The sequence below is a fragment of the Pezoporus flaviventris genome, unplaced genomic scaffold, assembly GCF_033815535.1.
Source record: "Pezoporus flaviventris isolate CSIRO_AGI_PZ_B2104156 unplaced genomic scaffold, CSIRO_AGI_Pfla_v1 ptg000037l, whole genome shotgun sequence".
Taxonomy (NCBI): Eukaryota; Metazoa; Chordata; class Aves; order Psittaciformes; family Psittacidae; genus Pezoporus; species Pezoporus flaviventris.
The window spans coordinates 8,664,434-8,685,294 of record NW_026892585.1 but is presented as its reverse complement, the minus strand read 5'-3'; positions in this window follow the sequence as shown (position 1 = coordinate 8,685,294).

The window sequence follows — 20,861 nt, the reverse complement described above, 5'->3', positions numbered from 1 at the left end:
GGTGCTACTTCAGAGGGAAACCAGGTCTACTTAAATGCCTCAGCCTGCTGGGGCAGGTGAAGGATGGGGTCCCAAACTGCAGTGGAGAACAGAAGGAAGCGTCACGGCAATTAGCATTGGTGGCCTGAATCTTGTTTCATCCCAACTATGCATGAGAAAAGATTAAATACTACTTTAAGGCCACCATTAGTGGTTGCAGACCCCTCGCTTTGACATATATGCAGAGAGACTGTGAGGTCCTTTGAGCATCTGTGTCAGCAACCATTTCTGTGCAGGAGGCAAGTACTTCCATTCCTGCAGTCTAGCTGGGGAACCGAGGGCAAGGTGGTCTATGACCAAAAAGCTGAGCCATAGACCACCACCATCTACAACTTCGTGAGAGTTAGACAGCAACACAGTTCTAAAGTTTTGGGGCCTGTTTTACTCACAGGTTTTGTACAACAACAGAGGTTAAAGATATATAGATATATATATACACACACACACACACACACACACACACACATATATCCATTTGTGAGCTGAAACACCTGCCAATGGGATGCTTTCATGTTGACATAAGCTGCTGTGTTTCACTGGTGAGCTGCGAGTTTGGTGGATCTCGAGAAACTGCAGATTCGATCCAAGCCCGAGTTCTTAAGATTTCTTAGAGCCTCTCTAGCACCACAGTTTTAACAACATGCTCTTCCAGAAGTAAACTGTTTTCATTCCAGGCACATGCATGCTCCCTAAATAGGCACAGATCTAGATGGGAGGAGGAAAAGGTTATGTTGATTTTTATAGCCCTTACCCTTTATCTAAAGGGCACATGAGATGACTTCTATTATGAAGCTCTGACATTGAGCCTCTTTACGCATGTTTGCATTTCCTCACTTAAAATATGGAAATAGCATTTGATCTTCTAATGCCTACAGAAGCAGCTCTGATTTGCATTGCTAGCAGAGGGAATAGGGTGCTGCCCATCCACAGAGCCCCATGCTGCTTGCGTGCCTAAGACGGACTGGAAATGTGGCACACTTTCCATGTAACACTTCTAATTCATGTACACAAATAAGCAATGTAACTGGCTATTCTGTTTACTCACTGCTGATCCAATACAACTGTAAAATAGCCTGTCAGACTTTAGAAAACTATCTGTTCAAGCTCCAAATGTATGACTTGCACTGCCATCAGCCAGAACCAAAGTGATCAGCAAGTCCCAGCCTCAGCTTGAGTGGGTAACAGTTAGGGAAACCATCCTGGTACAGGTTTGATGCAGAAATCAATTCAAAAGCATAACCAGGTAGGCAGACTCCCCACAGAAAGCAAGATCATTCTTACAATCTATATAAAGGCGTATCTCTTCGGATACACAGCAGAGTTTCAAGTAGGAAAAAGTCAGGAAACACAAGAGCAGAGTTTCACTAACACTGAAAAGGAAAAACCCCACCAAGAAAGGGATGATGGTCTTTTTGCAGAGTCTGGATCTTCTTCACAGCACTTGCAAAAGCGAATGCAAAAAGATTATAGGCACCACAAGCAAATTGCTCAGGATTAGCAGCATCCTACAGAACCTGCAAATAACCCTGGTGCTGCTGGATGAGGCAGAACAGACACACAGACACCAGAAAAATCACAGAAATGGCTATTTTTCAGTGCCTGCAGCACTGTGCAGTTCCATAAATAAAGAATTCCCCCCTTCCTCCCCCCCCAAAAAGGCCAGTTTGCTACAACTCCTTTTGGCATTCAGCTGAAACAGCCCACAAAAGGGCACGATCCCTTCTGAAAGCCAAGGTGTGACGTTTGCCCCCTCTGCTGCAAACGGGGCCCTGCCTCCCTCCTTCTCCAGGTTTACTTTTACAGCAGGAGCAGCCTCGCAGGCAGATTTCCTGCCAGCGTGGTCACACTCGGTGTGGGAACGCCGGACGCAGACAATGAGTGTTTAATAAAAGCTTACAAGGTTGGGCTCTTTCTGTTTGGGTTTTGGTGGGGTTTTTTTGTCTTTCGTTGTTTTGAACTTGGGCTCGTTTCATCGCTAATGCAATAACCGATTGCAGTTGAAGTCAAATGTGGTCAGAATTCAAATAAACCTACAAAAGTCCTTTCTGGGAAGTTACAAGGCATCAGAGCAGCCAAAAATTTAAATACATAATCCCCCATGTTTCTCAAGACAAACAAATGGCTAGCCCAAGGGTTGCTAAAGAATTCAGGGCAAGGCAGAGCAGAGGCGGCTCAGAGCTGTTGTCTACTCCCAAAGAATGCTCAGCTCATTGCCTTTATCTCCCATCTCCTGTGACTACCTCTTGGTAGTCACCATCAAAAGGACAGTCTTCCTGTAAGCTGCCCATTTTCCAGAGAGAGAGAAAATGTGCATCTTCCATATTTCAGAATAAAGAGGTTAGAAAGAGAATCGATGGCAACTCCAGAGGAGCATCCATTATCTTTCAGCATTCACCAAAGCCACACAGAACATCCCAAGCATTCACTAAATCACGCGTTATGAACCTAGCATCACTAGAAACTACAGGGACAAAAGCAGATTTCATGGTTTATGGGGATATTTTCCTCCAACTCTCTGTATGGCTTCAGTGGATTAAGGATTCTTCTCTTTAAGTTTGTGATAGTTTCTCTGGTCTGCTTTAAGCGCTTCCAACAAAGCTACTTAATCCTCTAGCTTCCTTCCTGCATGTGGAAATATGAAGTTATGCTGAACACAGCAAACAGGCATCTTTTCACAGGTTTTAAAACGAACCAGTTTCCCATAAAGAGCAAGAAAGTATCTGTAGAAATCTCACAATGCTTTTTCTTGTGGTTATTTGAATGGGTTCAGTTATTTAAAGAATGCGTCTTCAGAGAGGGCTCGCCTCTCAGGTTTTGCTGTCACCACCTCTTGTTTTGGCAGTCTCTACTCTTCAAGCAAGTAAATTGAGCGACCACTGTTAAATGAACTAAGGATTGCAATTCCCTGTGGGCAAACATCCACATCACTCATGCCACTGCTCTGACTGGTACTGACCCATCAGCTGGAAACTCTGCGCATACAACAGAGTAATGCATTACAGAAATAAAAACATAGTCTGTCCAGAAAATGGTTAAAAACCCTGAACAATGTTAGGGCAGTGAAGAGAAGTCTCTATTTTTATTGTCAAGATGCATCTCTTCTTTGGATAAATAGACAAAAACTCTAAGCCCAGCAGTCCCTAGAAAAAACTACTTCGATGGACAAAATTCATAGAATCATAGAATAGATAGGGTTGGAAAGGACCTCAAGATCATCTAGTTCCAACCCCCCTGCCATGAGCAGGGACACCAAAAATATGAGTGTGGAAGAACACTGTATGAAAGGGTATGTGTGTGGCAGGAAGATATTTGTTTCCATCAGATGATTTGCTAGATACGTTCTTCACCTTTACACTGAGGTAACTCCACTCAAGCTGGCAAGTTCCTACTAGTGGCTGATGCAAACCACCCAAGCCCTAGCAAAGGCATGCTTCCGTTGATGGCAAGGGGGTTATTTTCTCAACTGCCTATCTGCACGATGAGAGGTTTTCTTAATTTCCACCTCCCTTTTGTTTCCTGCCAGTTCCTGTGGTGGTTAAAACCCTGTGACTTGTGACCGGTTCCCTGGGGGCTGGATTTGCAGACAGCGGTCCCACCAAACCTAACCTGGTGCTGAAGTCAGGGGTGCACACATTTAATTCATATCCTTTTACCAAAGATTCAAATATTAGACAAAGGTGAGCCAGAGAAGAACAAACACCCAAACCCAAAAATTTCTTTGTGTAGAACCAGAACTGAAGCCACTGATTTTATGCTCCTTTGATCATTTTCTCTTTCCAAAGACCATGTAGAAATAGTTTACTGGAATTCACCTACACGCTCTACACCACTGAAACTCCCTACTGCTGCCTCTCCTCAAGCAGGATTGTCCCATCTTCAGAGGATGTTCCTCTGTACCGTCACGTGAACATTTTCCATCAGGATTTTGTCATGGATGTGTGCATTTCCAACAAAATCATACTCGGGGTAGAAGGCTTAGCAAATACTCAGGATTAACCTTAACCTTCATTAATCTCTAACTAAAAGACTAACTCAAGCGCTGCTGTGGTACAACCAGCATTCCCTTTGAGGGGGTTGCAAGGTCATTGCTGGTTTCCTTGGAAGCCATTAGTGCCTCAAGAGCCTTCCCATACCACCAGCTGGTCATGCTGGCACAGGAGGTGCTGGGGTTTCTGCACCCCCAGCCATAGGAGGAAAGGCACCATTGTAACCACACAGACTCTTGGCCCCAGGAGCAGGGCAGGACTCCTGGGGAACCCCTGCCACTTCCCTGTGGATCTCTCTCCCAGGTGATCCCTCCCTTTAGCTCACCAAGGGATGCTGCATACCAGGGCAACTTGTCTCTCCCCCCTGGAGGGCTGTAAAGGTTTGCTGCCGCAAGGACCACACAAGATGAAGCACGCACACTTTATACAACAGATTGTCCTTGCCCATGACATTTCTGCTACACCTAAACCACCAAATAACAGATGGTAATGACAAAACCTTGTGCAGAATGAAGAAATCAGCTGATGTGGTAAAAGCACTGGTCCATAACAGGGCCCCGGGTAAAGAGACCATGAAGAGAGTGCGCTTAGGTCACCCCATCAGATTATATCATACTCAGTGCATCATTACACCTGACATTTCATCTAACCTGCTTAATACCTCTACTGATAGTATGCTGGCCATGCTGCTCAGGATCAATTTCTCTTGTTATTAGGCATTTTTTCCCTTATTGTTTAATCCCAAGTCTGTCTCACTGTGGTCGCTCAATGATTAAAAACCCCACCTCTGTTGCAGGAGGAACACCAATTCCTTTGTTCTACTGCAGTTATAGCTTCGGGACTATGATGTCTTATCTACCTGACACCCCTTCTTTCAAGGACTGGGTGGCGGTTTGGTCCTAGGTTGTGACAGAGTTGTAGTGCCTTGCTTGATACAGAGATGCTGCCTTCTAAAGCTAAAGAGAGCTATGTAACTAGTTTATCATGAAGAGAAATCTATCATACGTTACAGTTATTGGTGCCTGGGAAATAGCTGACCAAATAAAATCTGAAGCGCATTGCTTTGGTAGCTGGAAAATACATGCCATGATCTGCCTACCTTAACACAGAAAATGCTAAACAATAACATGGTCTGCATTAAAAATAGATTAATTTTTCTGAGCATAAAAATCCTTTATATGTAAGTAAACTTTCCTGGTTTTATTATCTAGAGGAACCCACAAGTTAGACAAGGGATCTACTCAATTCTCCTTTAATGTGGCACTACAGTCCTTCATCTTCCCTGGTACAAATGGATCGGGAGGGGCTGAAAGCTGAAAGGAAATGAGGAAGAGGAAAACAAGTTTTCCCATGAGGTGGAACCAAACTGCTGTCCAAGGACCCCACAAAAGAGCATGAAAGGTCTCTCCTTCTACTCAGTCTTTTGTAGAGTCTCCACTTAGAACAATTTTCTTAACTTAAGGCACATGGAACAGGGAAGGACAAGCATTTGCCATGCAGAGTTCCTGAGTAAAATCCAACATCCCATGGGATAAAAGCCTATTTGGTGTGCTCTCACTCCCAGACTCTCACCCTCGTGTAAGTAATTCTGAACACAGCATGTCTGTGGCTGCAGAGACTGTCTCAATAACTAATTCTCACCCAAGTCAATAAGGCAGAAGTATTCCAGATTTGTTCTGAGTAAAATTAAAATTCAGTATCATTTATATTTTAACCTACCCAAGTTTTCATGGCCTTGGTACAGAAAGGAGATAGAAGACATCGCATCACACAGGTAAGGAAATCAGAAGAAACAATACTACAGAATCCAAAAGCTATTTCTTCCGTAGTAAGGAAAGACTATTTACATTCAGTATTTCAACTGCTGAGGGTGTTGACAGAGAGAGTCAATAATTCAGATCTACTTCAACAGTGTGCAGAAGTCTGACTTCTTGGTGATGTCCTACTTATATCGACAGTATTAGTTTGTATTTTCCAGTGGTCAGTTACTATTGGTTTCTGATGCAACTTTCTCGCTCATGATAGGAGCTATTATCCAGCAAGGCAGCCAAAACTGAACTGTTTCCATGATAAATCCCACCCACATCTGAGGTTACACATCGCAGCTGGTACTGTGATTTTACAACTACTAAACAGCAGAGTCAGCCAGAACAGTTTCAAGTTCAGCAGTGCGGTCTCTGTTCTCACAGCAGTATCTGCACCGAGCCCCGGGCTCTGTAGTGCCATGGGAGAGATGCTGGCCAGGCATCCTGCAGACCCTCTGGAGAAGTTGGCCCTGCCAAGGCACACAGCTGGTTTAAGGGAGTCCCTCCACCACCTTAGCGGGATTAGGGGATAATCCTTTCCCTCAGGGTTCACATCATTTTTCCATCACAGACTCATTACTGTCAGTCTAAGATGCTGAATTACTGACTGCCTGCATCATACAGAGCAAGAGACTGGACAAAGCATGGACCAGAAGTGATAACAACTCCCAAAGCAAAGCCATAACCTATAAAGGGTTATATCCAGCCAGATCACCTTCCTGGCAGCTCAGTTTAACAGCCCCCAGGCTTGCAAAACCTCTACTCCATCAGCAGGACTGGCTGCAGCTGTTTCAGTTGACCCTGAAAGGCTGAATAAATGAATCCCTGTTTCCTTCACTGGAAATCCACATGTGTGGAAAGGTGCAGCCCTTATCAGCAAGGGGTCTTCCACAGGATGAGCTGTTCACAACGGAAGGAGATAGAGCTCATTGATGGAAGTGGAAAGTGAGAGACTTTCTTAGTAAGCCTTGACTGCAAGCTGTACAAGAGTATGATCAATATTACCAGGTCTATGACAGCAACAGCAGCCTTTACAGTGTGCTCTGGACAACCTGTTCCTCAAATTAATTGTTCTAAATTACTGTTCTCTATGCAGCAGCTACTACTGCAGTATTACTCCTACAGCTATTTTGCTTTTTCTTTTCCTTCCACACTAGATGTCTTAGTACTGCTCCAGCCCTTTTCATTTCCTCTCCTGAGAGAGGCAGAGTACCAGAACCACCAAAAGCAAAATCAAAAGTGCTATGTTCAGAGGGATGATTTGGCAGGGAATATTACACACTCTTCCCTCTCCTTCTCAGTCAGACCACAAGTTTCATCACAGGATGTCAGTAATCCAAATTTTTACCCAACCCCAGAAAGGACTCGTGAATTTTTCCTCTCTGAAGGTGGGGCTAACCCCATCGGCATGTCCCACACAGCATCCTGACTAACAGTAAGCAACCTCCAGGCACTCACAGTGTGTTTTTAACAACCCTACGATACACTTTTCTCAGAGCCGTCTTGGGCAAGCACAGCAGCAGCACAGGGCTGTGACACCCCGCAGCACCGCTCCAAATGGGCACAACACATGCCCTGACCTGGCTTCTGCTGCCATTCACAGGCACATACATGGCCTTGCCCTGGCCACACACAAACCTGCTTCTGCAGCACTCCTTCATCCCATCAAGCAAGCACCTAATGGCAGGTAAGATGTAAACCCCCGCATAGAAAATAAGCGACAAGGAAGCTACCTGTCCTCCCTGATGCATAGGGGCAAGGAGAATCTGGGCCCGGTGTCCACTTTCTCTAGCCCTTTTTAAGTTATGAGGTCAATGTCAGTCTGCATTGATTACTAAATGCAAGGAAACAAATGGCTTTGCCTTCTAAACTAATTGTAGGCCACAGGCTGCTAGCAATAGCGATGCATTGCCTTGAAAGGATTGTCTAGGAAAGCCAAAACCAGCAGCTACCTCTGGCCCTGAGCACCAAACTTGCTTGTCTTCCTTCCCCCGGGAGTGCACAGGCCCAACTGAATACAGGATTTCCCAGGCTCCCCATCCTCAGCTAAGAGGCCCTTACAAGGTGCTAGCACATGTAATGAGGAATGCAGAGGACAGAGCACATCAGACGTCTTGGAGGTAGAATACGGCAAAGATGTCCTCTTCTGAAAGTAGGTACCAACACTCCTTGCAATTGTCACCAAAATCAAGTACTTCCAAAATGTTGTGAAGGATACCCTTTTGTTGTCTTATTCAAAAGAGTATCTAGAGAGTGGTACCCAAACTTTGGGATACCTTCTGTCACCCCACTCCCTTTCTCCCTCCTCTTTCTCTCACATATACATGCACAGATGAGTACCTAGCCCCTGTGCCAAGACAAACCTGACCTCCAAAGAAAGAAGAAGAGAGGCAAAACCACACTTATATAAATGGCCTAACATTAAGATTTCCCCAGGGACTGTATGCTACAAATCTATTCCCTGAAGGAATGCAGCTCTTCTCCCAGAAGTCCATTCCATGGACAAGCAGTCCAGCCAATGCCTATCCCAATTGCCACAGGTCTCCTGGGCTGACAGGAGCTCCTGCGGACAGAGTGGGCTCTCTGGAACAGGTCCTTCCTCGTTGTGAATAGCCCTGAGCTACTCTGTAAAAAGGGATCAACCCCTGTTTGGAAAAGGTGAGACCACAAAGGCAACAGAAGTTACAGCCAAGCCACATTAGAGTTGTTATTTCTTTTAAACCCCAGCCTTTCATCTAAATTGGCTTTTGCTTCTGCCCAGAAAGTACCAGATCTTCTCCCCACCTCTGAACAAGGCCCAGCCCTAACCTCTGCCACTATAATACACATGCATTGGGCATGGCAGAGGCAGTACCAACAACACTTATTTCCTAATGCTGTTTTCCTCAGTGCTCTTTTTGAGGCACCACTGTAACATTTAACAACTTCCACACTCAAACACAAAAGCAGACCACACTCTGGAATTCATAGGAGCCATCTATCAGGCACAAGGGTGATACAGAAACCAGCTTGCTTAGTATTACTCTTGTATGTCTCCATATATTTAGAAAGCCCTCGACCCCATTTCTGACCAAAACACGAAAAGATAGGAATAACTTCCGGCACCAACCCAAGAACCACACTAAATAAGCTCCTTACCGCCCGTAAATACAGAACAAAACAACTCAGATAAGCTTCCCTCCACCAGTGCCCCTGAATAAAACTGATAGAACTTTACCTGATTAATTCAGCAGCTCCTATCCGCTCCTCCAGCAAAGAATTCCAGAAACTTCAGTCCACCCAAAACACCTCTCAGTCCTCCCTCCACTTGAAAACAGCCTAACAGCCACTCTCTACTAACAAGCATCACCTGAGCGAGCCTCCTGCCACAAAAGCAGCACCTGCAGCAATCACACCAGGGCTTCTGCTCCCCCCCCCCCCCCCCCCCCCCCCCCCCGTGTTGATTTGTGGGTCTGAATATTCCCTTGCTTTTGCTTTGGGCTGCTGCATATAAAAAGTACCCCCAACTACTTCCAGCCAACTTTTACAGTATCTGGAGTTTATCGTATACCTCAAATCACTTGGATAAGGGGATTAAAAAAATAACCCTCAAAATAAATTCAGATGCTCCCAGCACTCACAGTTGCAAAGTTTGAAAATAAGACCCATTTTGAGGAAAAGCTCAGAACTGAAGCAAATAAAGACAGCAGAAAAGTTGAGGACACTTTCATTTTTTAACAACTACCCTATGATTTTGCTTTATTTACCCCAAAGGCTCAAACCCTGGTGTTTATTTCTCTAATGTCTGCAGGCCTCAACGACTGATTACACAAGAGGCTTTTGAAGAAGCTAATCTAGAGTTTGAGTGGCGGGCCCCTGACACAGCACATGGACCCCTGGTGGCTGAAAGCCAGCGCTTGTAAGGACTTGCTGACATCAGGATGTCCCCCCTGCAGAGAGCAGCTTGGACAAGCAGGATTCCTTTCGAGACCTCAAGCAATTCAGATGTGATCCCATCAAGCTACCATATGTCACAAGCAATACACCATTTAATTTTGTCTCTGTGCCACGAATTCACTCTGCCATTTTTAACTCCCTGTTAAATGCCCGCTCTTTCCCTTCAGCAATGATTCCCACCATTTGTTTAACCCCTGAGTCCCTCATTCTCCTGGATAAAGAGACATTAAGAGTGTCAAATACAGATAAAGATAGAAAGAAATAGAACAGAAATATAGAATAGAATAGGATAGGATAGACTAGAATAGGATAGAAAGATAGAAAGAAATGGAATCAAACCTTAACAACTGGGATGCTTTGGAAGGTCACAGAATCATAGAATTGAATCACAGAGCACTCTGGGTTGGAAGGGACCTTCAAAGCTCATCTAGTCCAACCTCCCTGCAATGAGCAGGGACATCTTCAGCTAGATCAGGTTGCTCAGAACCAAATCCAACCTGGCCTTGAATGTCTCCACGGGATGGAGCATCAGCTACCTCTTTGGGCAACCTGTGCCAGTGTTTTACCACACTAATTGTATGGAATTCCTTCCTCACATCCAGCCTGAATCTCCCTGTGGGTCAAAACACGGTATGGGAAATGCTTCAAATATTTGCTTTAAAACATGTAATTCCAAAGCAGTGCTAATTCTGTATGTCTGCTTTTGAAATGTTACTTTAAAGGAAAGAGCACTTGAGATGACTCCAGACTGCGCTCGGCTTTCCAGTGTATATTTGTCCCTTGGTTTATCACCGGGTCAGACAACAAATCACACCTCTGAGAACCACTCAGAGTCCCACATGGGCTTTGCGGGTGGCCACAGTGAACTTTCTGGTTGGTCTGCACTTCCCCCAGGGCTTAGGCCTTCCTCCAGAACAGTTTTCAGACTGCCTCTGTCCTTCTGCTTCTTTCTTGCAGTCTCCCACACGTTGTAAAAACGCCGCTTGTTCTTCCTGGTCATTCTGTTTCAGCTCACTCTCAGTTATTTCCATTTCTCCACAGACTATTCTGCAGGCTGGCCCAGACCCTTCAGTGTTCTTCAGGAACTGCACCTCTTCTTCAGGACGCTTTTTTTTGGCTCTTTCCCACTGTACAAGGACTTCTTCCTGAAAGTCCCCTCGCTTTCCAACACACAGCTCCTGAGCGCTCTTCAGGGCTTTCTGAGCCCTCTCCTGTTGGATCCAGCTCGATGACACTGAATAGCATATCAACTGCTTTCTGGTTTTCACCTTTAGGAAATCAAAGGCCTCTCTTGTTTTTTTTTTTCAAGTCTGCTTCATCACCTCCTCTGAGAGCCCTAAACTGCGTCCCTTTTGTCAGCGTTTTCCAAATCATGCTCACCCTCATCTTCTAGAAACATTCCTGCTGCTGTACCTAACTCTGCATCTGTTCTGCTTGAAGCAGCTGGTAAGTAATTTTCTGTCCTATGTATGCATTTCCAGACAAAGTGATGATCCTCAGAATTTAGAAAAGATGGGTCTGATTTTGCCAGTATTGTCCTTGAAGACATGATGCTCAGATCCCAGAAGGCTGGTATCACACAGAATTTGTTGTCACTGAAAGCAGAGGAAGAAAGACAAGATGAAAACCAGCTTAACTGGGAGCTCCGACTGTTAAGGTAGTGCCAGGTATACATGACAAGCTTTCCTGTTCTCTTGCTGCTGGGCTTCATTAAGGGGTTAAGGCCAGCTGCAGGGTCCCAGTGACTCCAGAAACTAGAATAGAATTTGTCACTTCATATACTGTGTCATCTTGGAATCCTGAGATGGCTTTTTAAAGTCAGAGCACACAGGAAGGTGTCTCTGTAATCTTTCCTCTTCAGTTTACTGCACGTTTTATGCATCACGGGTATATATGTGTGCCTCTCTGTGTGTGTATGCCCGTTACAAAGAGCAGACACAGCACTGGAGAGTCTGTTTGTTTTGTTTTCACGTTGAAACAAAAATGTCCTTTATGAGCCTCAACAACATGAAGGCAATAACAGCTGGAGAAGAATTTTGTGTTTAGATATGCTTTGGTCAAGGATTTTCCCTTGCAAATGAAAAACTAAACAGCTTCTCCTGACAATAAGACATGCCTATAGGGAATACGAAGAGCAAAGAAACTGTGCAGCACAGTTGCATGGGGTATCCTTTGTGAGGACATTTTCCAACCTTTTGTCAAACTAACTTTTCCTGTTGTTGATGTATTTGTTTCTCAGGAATACCTTTATAGCTCCACAGGTTGTTAGAGAGACGGTTTAGCTGCATCCAGAAGAGCCAAGAAATCTTCTTGATACACAGAAAAATCTCAGACTTATCAAAAACCTTCTCAAGCTGAGTCCTTGAACATCCTTCCTTAGCTTTCATGCTAGTTTGGGGCTGATGAGCCTTCTTTTCAGCTGGAGACCCTGGCTGATGTTTGTTCTTATTTCAGATTTGTCCTAGGTTCTAACAGGCTGGGCTGGCCCTGTTTGGTGCTAAAGGTAGGAAACTGCACTGCTCTCATATGGGTCACAAAGGTTTTTAATGCTTCTTTACAGATAAAAAGTTTGTTCTTCCCCCCCCCCCCCCATTGTTCCTAAACCCCAGCTGTTCACTCCTATCAATTTCCACAGCTTTCTATCTTGTCCATGCTATAAACCCCCAGGTCTCAGTCATCCTTTATTTCCTTTCACCCTGTTTCTGATCTTCTTCATGTGCTTCTTGCCTTTTCTGAAACACCAAGTTCTGGAATCCTGTTTCTTGACCCATGTTTTTCTTCACACACCACTGGCTCGTATATTAAGTCCTTACATCTTACAGACTTGAAAACCAAACAGGGACTTGGGGCTATGTTGCTTTTGCTTATATCACACCTTGAAGCACCCGTTCTAATTCTGACAACAAGTCACCTTAGAATTACATTTGCACAATCTCTGCAACATTGCTCTATGCGCGGATAGGAAAACCAAGCAAACCCAGAGCAAAAAAGAACAATCCAGATGTGCTTAAGAATTAACACCAATGCAACAGAAGTTTGTCCAAGCTGCCCCACCTGCAGAATCCGAGCAACACCCAGTTAACCTGCATAAACGAAACCTCTTCTGCGCAGCTCGAGAGGCTGTCACTGTTTTGAGGGCAATACCGCCATCTAGTGAGGAAAAGGGCTCACTGCACCAGATACATTCACAGGTACAACACAGAATATACAGATCCTCTTTTGAAATGGTTGCATGAGAAGTGCACTACAGGAAATAAAATCCCTTCTCAGGAGGCCACTGTGGTTTCTTAAACGCAATTAACAGATTTTTCATCAACACTCCAATATTTATTACTATGGGAAGGTTTTATTCTCTCTTCTGGACTTGCCTATTATAAAATATTCTATATATAGTGCCTATTATAAATATATATATTGCCTATTATACAATATACTATATTAAAACAATGACTGTAAAAATATTTCTTATGGAATATTTTTAAGGAACACTACATTCTTCACTGGTTTGCCTGTAAAAATCTATCTGACAACTGATTACAATGACAAATGCTCAGATAAAAACAAGTTTCAAAGCTGATTTTGTTCCTGTTTTGTTGACTCCAAGGATGGTTGACAGACACTCTGTCTTCCTGTTAAATACATTTTATTAATCCATGTGTTGTGATCATAGAATCATAGAATAGTTAGGGTTGGAAAGGACCTTAAGATCATCCAGTTCCAACCCCCCTGCCATGGGCAGGGAGACCTCACACTACACCATGTCACCCAAAGCTCTGTCCAACCTGGCCTTGAACACCGCCAGGGATGAAGCATTCACAACCTCCCTGGGCAACCCATTCCAGTGCCTCACCACCCTCACAGGAAAGAATTTCCTCCTTATATCCAATCTAAACTTCCCCTGTTTAAGTTTTAACCCGTTACCCCTTGTCCTGTCACTACAGTCTCTAATGAAGAGTCCCTCCCCAGCATCCCTATAGGCCCCTTTCAGATACTGGAAGGCTGCTCTGAGGTCTCCACGCAGCCTTCTCTTCTCCAGGCTGAACAGCTCCAACTTCCTCAGCCTGTCTTCATACAGGAGGTGCTTCAGTCCCCTGATCATCCTCGTAGCCCTTCTCTGGACTTGTTCCAACAGTTCCATGTCCTTTTTGCGTTGAGGACACCTTCAACTAAATCAGGCTCCCCAGAACCACATCCAACCTGGCCTTGAATGTCCCCATGAATGGCGCATTCACCACCTCTCTGTGCCACTGTTTTACCACCCTCATTGTAAATAATTCCTTCCTCACATATGATTATACACTGAGAAATCTAAGCAAATATGAAACACTTATTTACATATGCAGGCAAACATTCCTGGGCTAACACATCCAAAATCTTGGACAAGGCTGAAAGTCCCTAACTTCAACACAGACAAAAATGTCCAGGTAAAAGAAGAGAATACGTCTGCAAGAAGAAGGGGGGTAGAAATACCTTTATTATTCATAAAGACCTCGAATAAGCCAGACGCTTCTCTGGTCACCCCTTTGCACTGCTGCGCCTCATAGCACAAGAAACATCACAGACAGCGTAGCTAGCAAACGGAGGAGAGGAGCCAGCACCTTCCAAACACATAAGGCCAGTGTAATTACAGCACAAATGTGTTCCTTTGCTTTTTATACTGTTGAGACCCAGCCTGCTCCAAATGCTCAGCTAGGTGAGCATATACTTACATTAGGCTAACAATACTCATAATTGCAATAAGTGGCATACTTGCAGAGGAGGGATGCGAACATGAGATGTAAAGGTGTGCTGAGACTCTACATCTGACCCCAGCAGCAGAGAAACAGGGCTTAAGGCTCACCTCTCTCCTCAGCTCTCAGGAGCCTGCAACCATCCCTCCTGGCAACATGGCCTGGATAATAGCAGCGATAAGGCAGGAACGTGAACATAAGCCCGGGGGGAAATAAAATGCCTGTATGTGGTTCTGGGAGAAAAACGGGTACTGCTAAGAGCAAGTTAGCAGCGCCAAAACCTGACTGGGACAATCATCGGGCAGATTAAAGCAACCAGGGCACTTGTGAAAGAAAGACATCAGCTTGAAAAGGAGCATAGAGGAAGTCTTACTCTTTGCAGCTGTGAGAAGTAGGACTGGAGCCATGGATGGGGGGGGGGGGGGGGGGGGTGATAAAGCCAGACGCTGTTCCTAATGCTATGAACACCCCACCTCCCACAGCAGTGCAGGATGCTCAGAGTACTTCTGTAACCCACACCACCATGGAGGTGTATGTGACCATCAAGATGTGCTTATGCGTATGTGTTTGGGATGAGCTGCAGGAAAGTGCTTAGAATCCATGGGTGTTTATAAACCTCTTTGTCTGGTGTTGGGGTTTACCTGTTGGATTGGTTACACTGATCCTGAAGCTTAGTTCACCAATTGCTGGTTACTTGTTCTTAAGAAACCTATATTCTCCTTTGAGCCTGATTTAAACCATGTGAGCTGACCAGTTTTCTTCCTTAGATAGCAATACCCCATTCACCATGGTAAATCTGTGAAGCTCATTTGGGCACTTGGCTCTTCCCCTGCAGGGAGATGATCCATCTTCTCAGATGTACGGGTTGCTCTGGCTGTTAGGACACCTTCAGGTTCATCACTGCAGCATCTATATCCCATGATATTTAGCTCCATGCATGCAGTGGGTACCCAGCAATGCCTGAAATAAACTTCTGGTAAATACATGTATTTGTCACTCAAGAATTGCTCTTTTGCTTGACAAGCTGTAAGAAGAATCCCCTGACAGAATGATGACTTCACAACTCACAGCTGTTACTTCGGCTCTCTAAAATGCCACCAACATCTGCTACCATTGCAAAATGCAGTGCTGCAATGCAATTTTAAGTTCAGATGTAAACAAACATGAATTGTTTTCAAACCGTGGCATAAAAGGCACTAAAGCTGAAATAACCCTGACTATTTTAAACCTAAAAGGGTATCAATTCACTGATTTTTTTATAGAATGAGCTGCATGAGAACAGAAAGCTTCAGTTTTCCAAATGCAGTTCTAATGTGTCTGAATAAATACGAGGTTTTCAAGTGCTGTTTGTGTTTTTCATCTCTTCTTTGCCATTGTGGCATTCTTGGCCCTTGTGTTTCATGTTCACAGAAAGACAGGGGACACTTCACACAGTGCCTCTGGATCTGTCACCCCTGGGCACTTCAGAACTGCCACAGGCACACTGACTGTCACATCCAGAAAGGAATGTCCTGGGACATGGAGCCAGACCTGCAGGCACCTCCTGCACTGGCTCATGTCCATAGCACTCAGGCTAGCAGCAGCCCTGAGATGGCTGGCGAGGGGAATATACACACTTGCCTTGGGGCAGCCAAATGACTAACTGGTTATTTCCAGCAGCTGGAAATGGCTTTATTCAGTGAAAAAGCATCAGTTCTTGCAATGCAAACAACTGAAACTTAGAAACACCTTGTGAAACACTATGAGAAAATGCCACCACTGCACCAGGGATGCTAACTTAAATGTGCATTTCTAAATACACACAGTATCATTCTTATAGTCTGCAATGGATGTCCACTCCTCACCTTTTGTTTCCTTTGGTACAAAGAAGTACCTCTTCTAACATGGCTCACCTAAAGCAAAAGAACCTGTCCTGGTCTCCTAAATTCCAGTAAGATCTTCATTTCCTGGGCCTTTCTGAAAGAAGTCCCTGGGAAAAAATGATCAGCAAGGGACACAGGCCAAAGGCTGGACAGGCAAATCTTGGGCCACTCCGTCCATTTGTTGGCACTGACAGCCAGTCTCCTAGAAGTAAGCTTCACTGTGACAGGCAATGATGAGAACTTGTTCCAAATGTGCAGCTCTATCCATATACCCCAAAGGCATGGGCTGGTGCCAGAGAAGCCAGAGCCCAGCAGCTGTCAGAACAGCCCTGCTCTCCCCTGGAGTCGTGTGAACACTAAGTTATAGTGATGGAGCTGGTGCCAAATGTCACTGAGAACCTGCTAGTGCTAAACAAGATTGATGAGAAGGCTTTTTCCACCTCTGGCATATGGAAAAACTCCCATGCAGAGGGTAGCCAGGCAGCCTTTCACAGAGTGTGAGCGCCAGTTAACTTTCTACTCTGAAACAGATGCTCCTCCGCCAATACGTGGACATGCCAAAGACTGAAATACAGATCTTCCCCAGCACCAGTTTTAGTTTGGCACAGGCCAAAACTATCAGCAGAATCATGGAAACCAGCACTGCTAGGTGACCTTTAAAAAGGAATGTCTCATGAACTCTACATTTTCAGAGAAAGATACCGAAAGAGAGCTACAGATGGCTTGCTACCTTGAGGACCCATTTGGTAAAGCACAACTTGAAAGTGCCCAGGCACTTAATAAATTAACCTCTAGATAGCCCATGTGTTCACAGACCTTGGAGCTGTCAGACACTCTGAGGTTGTCTGTCCTCTTCCAAGGCTCTAGCTCCAAAGGCTGGCTGGGACAATACTACCAAACAGCTCTTCCTGGAGACAGCCAGAAGTTAGATGGTGTCAAACAGCACCAGCTGTGGCTAGCAGGGGAGCATTTCTGTGTCATGTTAGGGATTATGGAATAGGATAAAACATCCTCTGTTTCATGGACTGTTTCAAGGACTTGAGGTAGGTATTTAATGAGGGTGCCAGCATTTCAAGCAGCTCCAAGAAAAGTTCAGGAGTCTAAGGATGGACATGTAAAGATCACCCTCCTGAACAACCTGCAGGGGTAATAAAAGAGCTAGGGAAGACTGAAGAACCTCTGCCTTCAATGCCACATTCAAGGGATGGATGGCAGAGCTTGAAACGGATGCAGACAGTACTATAAGTGCTTTAACAAAAGATATCTAATAGGGAAAATCTACAGACACATGTCTGAGGACTTGAGGACTACTAGTAAGGCAGGACAAAGCTTGTGACTAATGAACTGCAGACAAGAGACTGAGCCAAGACCTAATGGCTAGGAATAATACGGAGTCCTGGGAGTTCTAGGAAAGCAGAAATGTTCCAAGAAACTAAGAGGAACTGACAGAGTAGTGCAATACCACCCCTCTCCGTTTCAGCTGCATGGGGGGTGGGTGCCCATTCCAGACCTAAAGGTCTGACCTCATTATTACAGCCCACAAAGACTATCTGGCTTCAGTGCCTGTACATTGGTATCCCTACAGTGCAACTGTACAGGTAGACAAAGCACTCAGAGCAGAACTGTGAGTCTCCTGACATATGCTGACATAAAGGAGACTCACTTCACAGAAAAGATGTCAGTTATGTACAAAACCATTAATTTTATACTGCTACAGTCTAAAAAGAAGCCCAGCCCAACTCATACGACAATTTACCAGCAACTGCTTCCTAACAGTTGTCAAACTGGAACAAACTGGGGTCTGACATTTATTTCCAGCCTACACTTCCAGTCACATGAAATCTTCAAGTGACTCCAACTGCAGTTCCACATCCCCTCCCATAAGAGAGGACACAGAGCCTAAGACAGCTATCAAGGAGCCCGTATTAGTCAAGTCTTCTCAAGCCCCCGGGAACTGTTTGAGTCTTGTCTATTGAACAGCTTCACAGAGATGATTTATTTGATAATTCAGATCCTTTGCCCTACTCTGAGGCTGCAACCCCTGAAAAGTGAGGCATTCACTGCTCTAGGGTAAAACAACAGAAAAAGGCATCTTGGATATTTCTGTGTACTGTATTTTGTAATTACTTTAAAATCAGAAGTCTATTAGCATCACTTCTCTCAATTCTCATCACTTCTCTGACTGCCAGGAAGTCAGTAGCTTATCATGGATTGAGAGTCAGTTTTAGAATGAAAAAGCTGCTGATGCAATAAAAGACTGTTATTTATGTAACTGAAGCTGTATATTTTAAAGGCCAAGGGTCTCAATAATGCTGAACTGATGATAACAAAGATTTGTCAGCCCTTAAAAACCTTAAATCTATACAGTAGGCAGAAGACATAGATTTCCCAGCATTTAATATCATTTTAGTAGTTTAATGATTAACTCACAATTAATTACATCATGTTCAGTGGCCAGTATGTTTGTCAGGTTCATGTCTATAAATGATTTGAAGGTGTCTAAATGATAATCTATCTACACTTCAGTTCCAGAGGGATAACAAGAACAGACCAGTACCATAGATACCAAAGTCACAGCTGGGACACTAAGCACTAGGCATCGTTATACTGCACTCGAGGTAGAATAAGCTCCTGAAGATCCACTGCTGCCTTCAGGTGAGCTATCTAAATAACACAGGGAGAGAGCTTGATGCAGACAAATTACACTGCTGTACCCCGAGTCAAAGGATGTTTTGCTTTGCAATTTAATTGCCAAATGGGCTTAACACAGAAGTAAAGCAAGAAGAAGAAAATGAAACAAAAGGTTTGTACTTCGAGTATGTAACCAGTCCTTCACTGCTCTGCCTTGCATTTTCTCTGGTTCCTGAGCTTTTAACTTCCTTCAGCTCAGACCTCCTACACCACCATGCTACACGAAATGTGTTGTTTCTACTCACCATACCTGAATGTTCCTTAGCTTCATCGCTGTAAGGCAACAGAGACTCACACCTCCTTATCTCACTCCTACAGGTAGAATGTACTAAACAAGGGGTTTTCCTAAGCACCCAAAGCTAACTAACCTAACCTGAACCTAACCTTGGAAGACAATTAAGGGTAGCTAAGGGCAGGTCATTCTTTTACAGTGAAAATCAGCCCTGGGGGTGAGTGGGGACTGAGGAGGCTAAAGGAATGGTTGCAGAAAGGATGCTTGTAAGTGAGCTGCATTAAACAATTACAAGCACAGTGGTTTAGTGCCTCAGGTAGGTAAAAAAGTGAAGAGACTTCATACAGCCTCCTTAGGCAAGGAAAATTTCTCAGGCAATGTTTATCAGTGGCACTGTTTTCTTACATAAGGATTATTATTTTAGGTTCTTACATGTATATTTTAATGCAAGAAGAGTGAAACATTAAATTCAACAAACAAGGACAGTAACCCCCTGTAACGTCAATTTCATGTCTGATTCAGTATTAAGTTATAACCAGGATTACATCTCTTACAAGCCCAGAGCAGGTATCTTTACTCCAGCCACATACACCCAGAATAACAAAAATGAATGATTTATACTTATGAAAATACATATGAGATCAAGTTCTCTGATGCAGGTAATAAGGAAAAGTACGTTGACTACACTTGAAAACTGTAATGTGATAAATGCCAGTACCAAAGAGCTGCCAGGCACTTTTAAGATGGATTTTATACATATACATCAGATTTCATTCAGATTATGCACTACGAATTAGCTAGAAGCAAGATACACAAACGAGTTAATAGCATTATCAGGCCAGCAGTGTGTCCACAATTTAAAACAGATGCAAGATTCAAAGTGCAATCTGCAGATAATCATTTGGGGAAGATTATTTCATACTTGACTAATTTAGCTAACAATATCAAAAAGGTGCTAATTAAAAACCGCCGGCGGCTGTCACTTGCTGCCAAAATTGCAGAGATGCTGCCATTGAAATGTTTCCATCTAATTATTAAAGAAAGCATTTGGAGTGTTTCAGGAGTTGGAGAACAGACACAAACTTACTGTTGTGTTAGCAAAACTCACTTCTGAAACTTCCTAAATCTGATTACTCGAACATTCTGGACAGTTTTACAACACTAACTCCGTGATTCACAGGAAGCAATTTCTGGGTAATAAAGGCATCAGGAAGTGCTAGATCCTCAGGTATTTATTTTTTAAACCAACACCATCTTTCAGACTTCTGTTCTCCACTGATGCAAGTAATTGATTTTTATCTTACTGGGAAAGGAAGTGAGAGAAATGAGATGCACAAATATGTCATTGCCTGCTCCAGTTGCAACCATTACAGACAGGTATAGAAACTACCAGCAATTTTGTGTTGAAAAACTGCTGGATACATTTGTAGCAGTTCAACAGAAGATTCCCCAAATACTTTTCACCAATAAAGACTTGGAGCATTACTGGTGAGATAAATAAGCAGAATAATCCACCAAAACTTATTATTCCCTGTGCAGGACCATATAAATCTCACCAAGACTGGCACAGACTTGGGACA